Source organism: Panthera leo, chromosome B3, assembly GCF_018350215.1.
Source record: "Panthera leo isolate Ple1 chromosome B3, P.leo_Ple1_pat1.1, whole genome shotgun sequence".
Classification (NCBI taxonomy): domain Eukaryota; kingdom Metazoa; phylum Chordata; class Mammalia; order Carnivora; family Felidae; genus Panthera; species Panthera leo.
In genome coordinates, this window is record NC_056684.1 from 20,211,727 (window position 1) to 20,226,326 (window position 14,600).

Sequence of the window (14,600 nt, forward strand, 5' to 3'; positions counted from 1 at the left end):
CTGTAGCACTGAGCATCATACACCGAAATGACTCAGACGGTCGAGTTCTGGTGCCAGAAGCAGAAGGCTGTTTTTGCCCTTTGCCATATGACTGATGTTCTCCTGCTAGAAAACCTAGTGAGTGAATGTCCACTTGTGTTACATGAGTCAGTTCCTCCTCCGTTTGACTTAGTGCATTTTCACTTGGTGCAGCACACATCCGGCATCACCCAGGTGGAGGTCCAGGTGAGGGGATGCGCATCTGGAGGCAGTGGCTCTGGCCTGGATGGGGACGCAGTGGCCAGGAAGGATGTGGCAGCATATGCAGGCAAATGGAGAATCCAGGGTTTGTCGTTTGCCTTGACTGGCAGCTTGAAGATTGCTTAGTGGCTAGGAAGCCGGCTCCCGTCACAGAGGTGTCCCAAGGTGGGTCATGGAGGAAGACTCCCAGCACTCTGTGCTAACCAAGCTTTCCCAGAGAGAGAGCTGGGAAAGCCCACCGTAATGTGCAAACTGACAGAACCATGTTGTCATCCCAATAAATTGGGTCACAGTTAAAGTAAGATCCGTTAATGGCATTTTTAACTTTGCTTTCAAACCACTTGACAGCAAAGGGACAGTTACCCGGGTGTAGAAAATTTGGTGTTTTCAGAATTCACAAAGAATGTACATATTATACTTGTTCCAATCCTATTTTGTAGGAAACTGCGGCTTTACAAATTGTCTTTAGGGCTCACCATAGAGCCTCTTTCTTCCGGGCCATGGGTGAGCATTCAGGTCCGCTGGAAGCTGGCACACACAGGGCTCACACAAGACCGTCCTGAGCCCTTGGTCTCTGCTCTGTCTTCGCAGGTTAGGCTCTTCTGAGGGAGCTCTGTTTCCAGTTGTCTTAGAAACCACATACCTATGAAGGCTAAAAATTGAGTTCTGTTACCATGAGTATTTTCCCTGCAGGGAGGATGTAAGCCAGTTTTCACTTGGTGCCCCTGACAAGTGGGGCTAACAGAATGCACAGGAGCCCCCCACGGCACAGCCCATCTCTGCTCTGCAGGGGGAAGGTCACACACAAGTGTGCGGGGGTTTTGGCGTTCGTGTATTCACATGAAGTGTGAAGTCACAACTTTTTTTTGAGACAGCGACAGTACCATTCATCTACAGGCGTCCTCCTAGTGTGAAGTGGATTTGAAAACCTAACGGTCGTAATTCTTTCTTTTTTTCTTTTATGAGAAACTGAGATGGAAAATGTAAAAACAGACGGGGAACCAGTATGCTAATAAGATCTAAATGTTAGGGAGAAAAGCACAGTATTCACACTTAAAACCCTTCAGTGCTTGGCCGCTGGGTTTATGACAGAAACAAGCCTCAAATCAGGACAGAGGGTACCGTTAGCTAGAACCCTGGTGGTGGGGCTTCTTGCAGGGGACGTTGAGGACCTGGGATTTCCCAGAGCGTCTGGAAGAATGAGTCCCTTTCATGTTGTATGAGGACAACTTGAAGGTGAGGGCAAGTCCGGCGGAAGATGAAGCTTGTCTTTGGGCCCTGGTCTTGGTGCTTACCGGTTGGAAAGAGTCATGAGGGGGGCAGCTGTAGGGTTTCAGAAATCCTTGAAGCCAAGTGATTTAAATCAAAATTGACTTTCTCAGCAGACTGTTACTTACTAGACAGTGTAATGCAACAGTGCCAGGGTTTCACTGGGTTCATCCGAGCGAACCAGGGAGGAGGGTGGATGTGCAAATGGATGCTCCCCAAATAGGGGCCAGTGCCCCGAGAAGCTGGGGCCCCCCCTCCCACCCCTGCCTTCATGCCTCTGCTCCTCAGGACAAGTGTGTTTTTTTTTTTCCTCTTCGTTAAACGTAGTTCAAGTGTTGTATCAGGCCTTGGGGACCTGCCCCCTAGTTGTAGCAACTGTTAATGCGCCACATTTGTGACAGCACGGACGCTGGGAAGCATCCGAGTGGGCGTGCAGGATACTGCTCCTTTGTCCCCCGGCTTGTGTGCGGACGTTGTGGGGACACAGCACAGTACTGAGAGCAGATTGAAACCAACAAGGCCAGAGCAGCTTTCCGCACGTCCCGGCCTCAAGCCCCCAGGCAGTGCCCCTCAAAAGAGTTTTTGTGAATGTCTCCCCAGAAGTGAGACCAGAAGTTCAAGTCCATGACCTGCAGGGTCAGAAGTTGACAGCAAAGCTGGGAATGTTCTGCTGCTCTGGGACAAATAGGGTTAATGAAGGGATGTGGCCATTATCTTGAAAACTGCCCGAAACTGAATCACCCACTTGCCTGCAGGAACCGACCCCAAATTGCACTTAGTTCCTCTTTCAAGTGCACCCCTGTTTCTTACGCACAAACTTCTCAATCATCTCAATTAAAATTTAGAGGAGGCATGAAGTGCATTTTGTCTTAGGAGAGAACACTCGAATACCCAGGGCCATGCTAGTATCAGGAAGTGTGGGTGATAGGGAAGGTTCCAGCCCATTTGCCTTCAAAGAAATTCTACAGTGGTTACCTGTTTACAGCGTGGCAGAGGATGCCTTTCTCCCAGGTTCCTGGCACCCCTTCTTGGTCCTGGCACCCTCCAGCCAAACACTCTCCTCCTCTCTCTCTCTCTCGCTCTCAGTGACCTTTGCCATCCCTGAACGTGCCACACTCCTGGCCCAGCGCAGAGAAAGGCTCTCACACTGTCCCCTGACAATACACCCACCCTGGGACAGAGCAGTAACTGTTCAGCTTGCTGGGGCTGCTTGCGGGAGCAGTGAGTCCGTCCTGACATATACACTGATTTCCCCAAACCGGAGTCTCCCGGCAGGTGTCACCCTGGAGAATGGTCTGGGACACTGCTGAGAATAGCTCAGCACAGAAGGGTGTGCATGGCACGTGCCCTGTGAACAAACGGCAACAGTCTCTAGTCAAAACCCCTCCCAGTAAAACCTAACTGCTGGTTCCACCCAGAACTCTGGCCTTATCAAGGGCAGGTTGGAATGTCAGTGCTCATTTCCTGGTGACCCTTGGCAGCACTAAAACTGTAACTTGAGGAAATTGGCAAATGGGAACGGGCTCACCCAGCCGAAAGCTACTCCGGCCTGACTGTGGATGGAAAGGACTCCAGTGCGTATGGCTTCCTGCCCTGCAAAGCCACACAGCCTGCATTGATGAGGGCTGCTGGAACTGCAGAAGGATCTGGAGCGTCCGTGTGGACAGAGGATGCTAAGTCACCTTCCAGCTCCACTGCAGTACTTGGGGGAAAGTCACACAAGACCAGCCAGCCTTTGTGAAAGTGACCACTTGTTAACTTTAGGCAGCACTGGGTCCACAGACCTAGGGAGGGGCTAATTCTGGTGTCTGTGATGGACAGGAGGATCTGGGCCCACAGCCATGTAAAGAGAGGACAGTATGAACGATCCACACACGCTCAGCCTTTGCACAAAGAATTTGGAGCCTAAATGGTTTTAGCTTTAGAGGGCAAGGAGGGACTTAAAAGTCATTAGAGCCAAAATGAGTGTTTAGGGCAGTTGTCAGGTTGCAAATGGGCAGCTGCATTTCCCATTTGCCTTTGCCGTGATGCCGAACAACTGGGATCCGCAGGAAGGTTCCTTTCCTCCTGCTGCCAGGTCATCCGTCTCCCAGGACCTGTGACCAGGTCACAGGCTGAGGGCCCAGGCTCATTGTTTATGGGATGAGTAGGGGTGTTATTGGGAACCCCTTTAAGAAAACCATCCTGTTTCCAGAAGGCGAGAGAAACCTCCCCTCCAATGCATAACTGATTTGGCAAGAATTCTGCCTGCTCAGCTGATAATTTGTGGAATCATAACTCTTATCTGCAGAGGCGCTGCCCCACCTCCCTATTTTCTCCGCCTTATTTTATGTTCAAGAGCAAGAAAGTGCAGGAAAAATTACGAAGCAGCCTCAGTCCTGTCCACTCTGGGCAGAATGGTCAACCCGCGCGTGGCCCGGTCCGCAGGGTCTGAACCTGCCCGCCCTGTGGTGACGGCAGCCATTTTTCTCAGGCAGCCAGGCTGCCGCTTTCCACATGATGACTTTCGCCTCCTAGATGAGCTTTTCTGCAAACATTATAATTCTTGTCAACTTACTGCAATTTGAATTTCATGGCAGTTCTACATTTTATGCTAAAATTACTCATTTTCCCCCATTGCGGCAGGATGATGAATACTGTACAGATGGCAACTGCTACTGTTCTCATGAGCCTTGCAATTAGGAAGCAAACGATAAAAACCCCAGACTTGTTACCTACTGAACGATTTCCAAGTTTGAAATGCACTGAAAAGAAAAAGTTGTCACCAGCCCTGCTGGGAAGGGAGCAGGGGCTTCATGAGGACAGAGTCCTACCCTGACCAGGCAGGGCCTCTGACCTTCTGGGTCTGGGTCTGGGTCTGGGCCTCTCTTCCTCCTCCTTTCCTTCCTTCCTTCTTCCCTCCCTACCCCCTCCCTCCTCCATCTCCTCTTCCTTCCTCTTCCTTTCTCTCCTCTCCCCCTCCCCCTCCTTCTCCTCTTCTTCTTCTCTTCACCTTCTCTTCTGCCTTCTCTACATCCGGGTTTCCTGAGGAGATAAACAAATACCCATGGTACTCAAGGCAAGTGACTTTAACCAACACTGCTGACCACGTGCAGGAGCCCTTGGCATGACCTGATGAGAGAGGCCAAGGCAAGTCACACGTGGCCCCGCTCTCGCTGGGAGAGATGAGCCACGTCCACAAATACCCATTCCTGCAGGGGCCAGCCTCTCCTGCTTGCACGACCACCAGCAACCCTGAGGCCACGGCTCCGTCCCCATCCCCCCGGGCTCGCTCCGGCTGGGGCTCCTCCACAGCCCCACACACCAAGGCGCTGCTCTTGCTGCAACATGGACGGCAGGCTGGCCTCTCCGACCTGCATTCCACACAAGCCAGAGCAACTTTCTACACTGCAGCCCTTCGGCCTCCTCATCGTCCATGTCCATTGTCCAAATTCTAGCCCCTTCCCCTTGGTGTCCCAGCCCTGGCTTAGCTCAGCCCTCCCGGCCGCACCTTGGCTCATCTGCAGGAAGTTAAATTACCTGTTGCTCACCCACCCATTTTGAAAGTGGGGATTTCATCTCTATTCTCACATTTATCTCTTTTTAAATTTCTTTTATGTTTATTTTTGAGAGAGACAGAGCATGAGTGGGGGAGGCACAGACAGCGAGGGAGACACAGAATCTAAAGCAGGCTCCAGGCTCTGAGCTGTCAGCACAGAGCCTGACGAGGGGCTCAAACCCATGAACTCGGAGATCATATCCTGAGTCGAAATCAAAAGTTGGATGCTTAACCCACTGAGCCACCCAGGCGCCTGCCCCTCTTTTAGATTTTCTTTTTTAATTGAAGTAATGGTTTCAGGAGTACAACATAGTGATTCGATGAGTCAGTACTTCACTCGGTGCTCATCTCCATAACTGTAGTCCTCATCCGTCACCATACAACGTTATTGCGGTATTACTGTGTTTCCTACACTGTGGTTTTCATCAGCATTATTTACAAGAGCTAAGATAATGAAGGTAGCGTAAATGCCCATCAGTAGATGAATGGATAAAGGTGGTGTGTACACTCACACACACACACAAACACACACACACACACACACACACACACACACCACAGTGGAATATTAGCCATAAAAAAGAATGAGACCTTGCCATTCACAACAACAGGGGTGGACCCAGAAGGTATCAACCTAAGTGAAATAAGTCAGAGAAAGAAATACCATATGATTTCACTTATATATGGCCTCTTTTAGATATTTTAAACACATTTTATTATGACAAATTTTAGGCATACAGAAAAGTCGGAATAGGTAATGATCTATATACTGTCTTGATTCAACAATTGCTATGCTAACTTTTCTCCATGTTTGCTTTATATCGATCTATACACACACAGTTGCAGACATCATGATAAATGTGACATTTCTTATAGACAAAGGAAAGATAGACTCTTTAATAAGTGACATTGGGACAGCTGGCCAGCCCCTTTAGTGAGGAGTTGTGCCCACTGCAATCTTTGGCTAAAATAAATTCCAAATGAAACAAAAATTTTAATCTGAAAAATTCTATGATGTAAGTACTAGAGGAAAATATGGGTAAATATTTAATAATTTGGGGACAGGAAAGGACTTTTTAAATGTGCTGTAAAACTCAAAAGCAATGAAGAAAAAGAGATAAATATGACAACACAAAAATAAATACGGTAAAAGCATGCCTCACGAGCTGACTTTAAAAGAATAAGAAGGGCACCTGGGTGGCTCAGTCAGTTAAGCATCCCACTCTTTGATTTCAGCTCAGGTCACGATCTCACAATTCATGGGATCAATCCCGATGTTGAGCTCCATGCTGATAGTGTGGAACCTGCTTGGGATCCTCTCTCTGCCTCTCCCCTGCTCGTACTCTTTCTGTCATTCTCTCTCTTTCAAAATAAAGAAACTTAAGAAAAGGTATGGGCAGCAAATCAGAAGTCAAACAGAAAATTTTCTCCTAGTCACATGACTATTTAAATTTCAACTAATACAATTAAATCAATAAAAAAATTCAGTACATTTGCTCTTGTCACAATTCAAATGCTTCACAGTCACGCAGGGTCAGTGGCTACCATATTGAACAGTGCAGATTATAAGTCGTTTCTATCATAGTAAAAGAAATTATTTGCACCACGTTGTACAAAGAGGTCTTGCAGCCCAGTTTTAAAAGGAAGACAAGTCCAAGAGCAGAGCTCAGTAATTGGCAGTTCCCAGAAGTGTAATAGCCAAGAAACATGGAAACACGCTCAATCTCGACCACCACGTGAGAAATGTCAAAGAAAACACCAAGGTCTTGGTGTCCTCTTGGGTCTCATCAGCTTGCAGAAGACTGAAAACCGAGATGACACTTGGAGCAGGGCCCGGCCTCGGGAAACACGCACTCACACAACAGAGTGGCTCTACCCTCCCCAAGGACAAGCACCTCTTCTGGTTAGCCAGAAACCTTGAATTTCAAACTTCCAAATCCTTTGGACCCAGCAATTCTGCTGCTAAAAATTTATGTCCCAGAAAAACAAGCGTGCAAAGTCAGATCTACAAGGATGTTGGCTGTGGCGCTCTTTGTAACAGGGTGGGCGGGAGTAGGGGGAGAAGCTAGAAAGGATCCACTCTCCATGAATATGGAAATAGGGGACAAATGGCTGGAAACCCAGCCTGGCTGTGATATGGTCACAGTGAACAATGCAGACACGCAAGACTGCTGGAGCTGACAGAGAGAAACCAAGAAATGATGAACTCAGAGGCTCTGTGTGGCGGGGAGCCGTGTTCCCAGGTGAGCCCGCTCCTCTGCGCACCCCGGCACCTGTCATGGGGTGGGGAGGGGCTTCGACTCTGTGCTTCCACCTCCCCATCTCTAGGACAGGAATGGTGACAGCATGGAGCCTGCTGTGGGCTGTGTCCTCCCCAATTTCATTCCATGCCACCCTCACCTGCAATGGGCTGGTATTCAGAGGTGGGCCTTTGAGAGGTGATTAGGGGTAGAGGAGGTCACAAGGGGGAGGCCCCGTGATGGGGTTAGTGCCCTCACAAGGAGAGACACAGCGACGCTTGTGTTCACACTCTCTAGAGCTCTCTCCCCTCAGATCCCCCAGCGTGCTGGAACAAAGGAGAGATCACTTGAGCCCCGTGAGAAGGTGGGCGTCCACAGAGGGAGCCCTCACCAGTATGCAGCCCTGCTGCCGCCTTGACTTAGACCCCCCCAGCTTCCAGAGCTGTGAGAAAATGCCCACAGCCTGTGGCACTGTGCTGTGACCACCCGGGCTAAATCAGAGCCAGTAGGATCACTGCTGTTTAAATGAATAAATCCACAGGAAGCACATGGTCAATCTTCAGCAAATGTTATTGTTATAACATATCCATTCTTTTGTTCTGTTTTGTTTTGCAAGAAAATGTAGTGTCTTTCTTTCTTTACAACTGACCTGACCTTTTTTATTGTGGTAAAAATCACAAAAAATTAAATATACCATCCTCAAGTCTATATTGTTAAATGGACGTATCTATCTGTGATGTATACGTATTGGCATAGAAAAGATTCTTGAGGAGTATATATCAAACTTACCAAAGCTCATCTCTGGGACTGGAGAGGCGGCAGATATTATAAGGGTTCTCTCTCTCTCTTTCTCTTTTTGAGAGATACAGAAAGAGGGAGAGAGACAGAGCTTGAGTGTGTGTGCACATGCGTGAGCAGGGGAGGGGCAGAGGGAAAGGGAGAGAGTCCCAAGCAGACTCCATATCCAGCTCAGAGCCCAACATGGTGCTCCATCTCACTTCCATGAGATCAAGACCTGAGCCAAAATCAAGAGTTAGACACTCAACCCACTGAGCCACCCAGGTACCTTTAGGGGCTCTTAATAAATGCCTATAAATTTTACATTTTTTCCTAACAAGGATGGTTCATTTTTATCATTGGGTAAAGGATAAGAATAGAAAGGGGTAACCCTGGCTGTCTTAGTTGGGCTGTTGTAACAAATTATCATAGACTGCGTTGGGGGGGGGGAGGGTCTTTAAGCCACAGAAACATAGTTCTCACAGTTCTGGAGGCTGGAACAGGGTACCAATATGGCTGGTTCTGATGAGAGCCTGTTTCTTGGTTTATAGATGGCCATCTTTTCATTGTAGCCTCACTGGGTGGAGGGGCAGGGGGACTCTCTGGGGACCCTAATCCCATTCTCTCTGGGGACAATAATCACCTCCTCGAAACCCCACCTCCTAGTTCCATCAGATTGAAGGTTATGAGCTTCTGCATATGAATTTAGGGGGACACATACTTGCACTCCATGACTGTGTAAGCCAAAGACCTCACTTCCAGATTTGTGGTCATGCTGGCTGTGTGGGGACCTCACGATGTAGCAGTGCCTGTCTGCTGGCCTCTCGCAAAAATCACATAAAGGGGCACAGGCACCAGCCCCCCCACCCCCACCCAGCAGCTTGCCAGGGCTAGGTGTCGGGAGGGGTAGTCTGGAACCAGCAGCATCCCCCAGTCCTGTGGAGGGACCATCCAGGCTCCCAACTGCCCAAGAAATAGGTTTCCCCTCTGCAAAACCTGTCACTTTGAGGTTGCCCCAAAAATTCTCCCTGAAGCAAGCCTGCCATTCATCAGTTCTAGTTTCCAGACTTCAAGGAATCTGACAAAGCGGTGTCCCCCTACTGGAAGAGGGGACTCCCTTGTGCCTATGGCATGCCACAGCCTGGCCTTCGGTGAGTGGGACTTACCGTCTTCATTCTGTCACCAACAAAGCCGAGATGTAGGAACTCACCATTTTCAGGAACAAGGAGGGCTTTTTCCTTCTCTTTGCAGAGCAGAAAGTTACAAAACAGTAAGTTCAAATTTGAGAGGGAAAATGTGTTTCAAATACATTTTGTTTGTTAAACACAGCCAGCTAGCATGCTGACTTACTGGTGAAGGCTGGCTTTTAGTGTTAAAGGAGAAACTCCATGTTTCTGATTCCTTGACATTCCTTCTGAAAGAGAGAGCATGTAAGTTTTTTTCTCGCACCACAACTGGGCTTGTAGATTTCTTTAGCTTTTTGCCCCAACCATTTAGTGAATGGTTCCCTCAGCCCGTGGGGAAATGTACATTGGTTTAATAAGTTCAAGTGTCTTTTTCGAGTGGCTGTTTCTTTGTTTACAAACTTGGAGCAATGAGAATACAGGAAAGGGACAGGTTCCTGGAGAGGGACAGAAAGACATGACAAATATCTCCCCTTGTCCCCATCCAAGCCCTGAGCACACTGCTGAACCGCGTGGAGATCGATGATGGGTAGATGTGATGAGATAATTCATATCAGTGGGCTGTGCTCTATGAGAAACATCTAGAGAGCATCGTAAGAGCAGGCCTAAGAACGAAAGGGTTCAGAGCTCAGTTGACTTTATAGAATTCTCACATGCCTTGTTTCCTAAGGAGTCAGATAAATGTGGTGACAGTGAGCTCTTCCTGCAGCCTGCTTGAGATCCTTCCCCAAGCCAGTGCAAGGCCCCTTTAGCGACAGCATAGACACCAGGAGAGAGCGGCTGCTCTCTTCTCTGTAGTTATGCCAGGACCCATCCTTGTCTAAAAACAAATCTAATACCTAGTGAACAAGGAAGCAGAGCTCCAATAATACCATTTGAACACCTAGATCCAGCTGTGACTGAAGCATCCCTTGAATGTTCTGCAGGACAGTCCTTTCCTCTTTGGGGGTTGGATATCACTGAGCTCCAAGCAACTGGACACGAAACCCAATGGCCACCCAAAACTCTGGGCTTGGGAATCAACTCTTCTCCCCAGTCTCTTCTTGAGGGTTCTGATGTGGAGACATACACAAGGTTTATCAGTGACTTGTCATTCCTCTAATAAGCTTTAATTTTTCCTCCTCCCTGAGGGTCCACCACCCAGGAGGGTCACTAGCATAGGTAAGGGCATGAGTCCTCAGCCACCTGAGTATGCAATTACTCCCACAGCACAGTGGATATTTAATCTGGGAGCGTTTACCTTATGGCAGCATTCACTGCCCCCACCTGCTGCAAATGCTGATCTGGCAAATGGCAGGAGTTCTGCCAGAACAGCAGCCCCCGATGAAGCTACTCTTCCAGGGTCCCTGCAACCTCTTGTCTCTCCAGGGGACCGGCGTTCAGCCATCACCTTGCCTCAGCCCCTGTTTTTGCTGCAGGAACTCTGGATGACTCACCTGCTGGCTAGGCGGTACCCTGGGTCCGCAGCCATCACCCAACCTCCAAACCAAACCAAGTGCAAACCACCTCCAGAGCACGTCCACCGGTCCAGGGCTCCCTTGGGAAGCTTCCCATAAGGTCTTCCAACTGGCTGGCTGTGATTGTGGCCCTCTGCGATGTGTCCACAGCCTGAACCTACCCTCACCTCTCCCTGTCTTCCCCTGCCACCCTGCCTGCCTCCTGAATTTCACCTCCTCCATGGAGCCCCCATGATCACTCATTCCCCAAACACTATATAACCTGGCTTATGGATTCTGGGCCAGAACATCTCAACTTTTAACACCTCAGATGAAGGAGCAGGACTTATCTTAACACAAACAGCTCAGGGTCACCCGGAGTCTGGCATTTCCTGTGTGTTCCATGATCTTCCCTGGCTAGAGAAAGAAACCCACTACTTCTTATTTGCTGTACTGAAAAACCCTCTTCTAGGGAGAAGGAGGACCACTACATAGGAGGGCCACCAGGCAAAATCCATCAAAAGCACACACCGGCCGGCCCAGCAGTGCCCTTTGGGATCTAATTAGTACGTACTCACGGGGAGGTGGGGGTGACAGCCAGGAACCCTCTGCCTGCCACATGGGATGGAAAATCTCTCCACCACCACTGCGTCCACATCTGAACCAGGCCCAGAGCAGCCCATAAAACCCCCTCGACACCAGCTACCAGGGCAGGACATGGAGGGGACGTGATTTGGGGTGGCCAGAGAAGAGGGTCTGTGGGAAATGAAGAGAGGGGTGGAGAATAACCCCAGGAGAGGGGGACAGGACTGGGGAATTAAAGGAGAGCTCCTGGGAGCAGAACCCACAGGGCTTAATAAGGGAGCAGAGGTGGGGGGTCCAGAGGTATCTGTAGGGTGGCTCATGGGAGGTGAGCCAACAACCAGGAGACAGACCCTGGGAGGGGTGCAGGAAGGGGTGATACTGAGGACACAGTGAGAATGGGGAGTTGTCAAGGGCTCCTGGGTCATATGTGATAGGAGCCTTGCAGTAATCGGGCTGGAGACCCTGAGACACACTCCTGACCAAGAGAGAAGGGCCTGGGGGAGACTTGGGGAGGTGTTGGAGCTGAGGCAACCTGAGTGCCCAGTGGCCAGGTGAGGCCAGGGTGGACATAAGGGTGTGGCCCTCTCTAGACAGATGGCATTTGAGGAGCCCCGAGGGGTTGGGTGAACTCAGGGTAGGCTGCGAAAGACCTCCAACTACTGAAGAGCCAAGAAGGAGGCCGTGTGGGAGGAGGAGAAGGAGCATGGAGGAGGTGACAGCCATGGAGGAGGCCAGCGGAGCAGAGCAGGGGACAGGAATTGTGAGGGGTTTGGCCTCGGGATGGAGGCCATTCCCGGGGGTCTCTGTGAGGGGCGGGAAGGGGCAGGAAGTGCAGGGAGGGGTGTCCAGTGACAGGGTCCCCCTCTCTCTCTTCCTCCTTCTCCTCATGCCTCCCTTGCCTGTCTTGTTTTTCATTTGAAAGATTTACATATATTTATATGCTGAGAGGAAAAACTGTCCCTTCTTTTCTTCTTCCTTCCATTCCTCAAAATTCTTAATCCCTCAAAGCAGTCCATCTCATGGGGACTTAGAAGAAAGAAAAATCTGATTAAAACTTTGCTCAGCCCAGCAGGGAGAACAGGGGAGCATTTGCTGACTCTGGGGTGGGGACAGGCAGGTGAGGGAGAGGGCTTTCTTGGCCCCCTTGGTCTTATCCAGTGTCGCAGGCCCCTGAGTGAGTTGAAGTTTCTCCTTCAACTTCCATGCTTTTTACCCAGGGCTGACACCCAGGCAGCCTACAGCCCAGGACACCACCTCTGAGAGCCAGGCCAGCAGGGAGCCATGACACCATTTCCTAAGTGAGCCTACTGCCTGGCCCACAGGGGAGTGAGGTAAGTGGCCATGCATGCTGGTTTTTCCAGATTCCATTAGAGCAAAACAGTCATAGCCGAATTCTCTGAACATACACACAGCAACTGGACCTGGGTCCCCATGTCCCAGGAAATGGGACAAACTTGCAGGTCAACCTACCCCCAATTCTGCCTGTGAAAGCATGCACTTAATGATAAGCCTTCACAAAATGGCACCTGTGGGCCACGTGTGGTAACTTCTGATCAACCTCAGTGTTCCAGTGGCTAAAAAACTCCAGTCATCCTGGATAACTGGAATTTCCCAGATTTGATTTGATTTTTAAGAAGGGGAAACAAAAAGAAGGCAGCAGTGTTTTTCTTAAATTTTCACCTGGAAATCTTTGAACTTTATGGGGTGGTTAAGGACCCTTTGAAAAGCTTATGACTGACTTCTTCAGAAGAGCAGGACCTTAAAAGAAACACTTGAGGCCGCACGAATGCTGTGGTGAGGTCTCCTCAGAACCTCACAAAGCCATGGTGGGTGCTGCATCCACTGCCAAAGCTGATGCCACTGTGGGTGGCATTCGAGGAAGATGGGGCTCCTCTGGGACACCAAATGCTGCCTTTGAAGGGGGCCACAGCCTCATGGCCTCAGAAGCTGGGAGGCTCGTTGGGGTCACCTGTCCAAACAGAGAGCCCACAAGGACCCCAGGGTGCATGAGGGGACTCATATCTGGAGCCAGCTTTTATGTTAAAAGGAGTGTCTTTCTACCTGGTGAAATTTGAAATGTCGGAGCAGCAAATCAAACAAAAGCTGCCTTATTGATAAATGGAGAACAGCTTCCCATCTTAGTCTTCCATGGTTGTGAGGCCTTGGGCTGCTGAGTGTCCTCTGGGCCTGGGAGACAAAAGTCCTTGCCTTGCAGAACCCTTCCCTGGACCCCCGAGGAGGGCCCCAGTAATTTTGTGTCATCATTTTGTATTCTTTCAACTCTATTTATTTTGAGAGAGAGAGAGAGGGAGAGAGAGAATCCCAAGCAGGAGTTATGCTGTCAGTGCAGAGCCCTACGCAGGGCTTGAACCCATGAACTATGAGTATAAGACCTGAGCCCAAACCAAGAATCGAATGCTTAATGGACTGAGCCACCCAGGCGCCCCCTATATTCTTTTTCTTTCTTTTTTTTTTTTTTTAACGTTTATTTATTTTTGAGACAGAGAGAGACAGAGCATGAATGGGGGAGGGTCAGAGAGAGGGAGACACAGAATCCGAAACAGGCTCCAGGCTCTGAGCTGTCAGCACAGAGCCCGACGCGGGGCTCGAACTCACGGACCGTGAGATCATGACCCGAGCCGAAGTCGGACGCTTAACCGACTGAGCCACCCAGGCGCCCCTATATTCTTTTTCTTTAAGAGGACTCCCTAGTCTTATAAACTCTGAGCCCCATAAATCTTTTTCAGAGTGTCGTGATTCAGTGTGGCTTTTACTATCGCAGAAGTTCCACAGAGCCTTGAATGAGTAAACCCAGTCCAGCAAGTTCGTAAAGTGGTGGTAGTGTGGGTCAGAGTACATGCCACCTCAAAGGGCTGGTCCTTGTCCACAAATACCTAGTCTCCCCAAAGACTTGACTCAGTAGGTCATCCCCAAACAAACCGGTGGCTGGGAATGGATGCTGGAACCCCCGTTCTGTGCTCCCAACTAAAGTCTTCACGCGGCCTGCTCGAGGGTCACTGCACTTCTAGCAGAGCAAGTCTGGCCCTGGTGCCCTGTCCAGGGACTCAGCACTTTTTTCCTGTCACCCACGTCGCCTCTCCCCTGCCTGCCAATCCCACTGCCGTCCTCTCCCCCCAGCCTCAGGCCCCCATTGTGGCTCTGTCTTGAAGGTGAATTCCACAGGCTGCATTTAGCCCAGATTAAAATTGCTGCAAAATGAGATATTCAAAATCTGCGTGTCGCTCAAGTTCAACACAAATGAGAGATGCAATCAAGTCCTTTATCTTGACAGCAGAGCTGACGTGGCTTTGCAGTCAGTGGCATCTGGAAG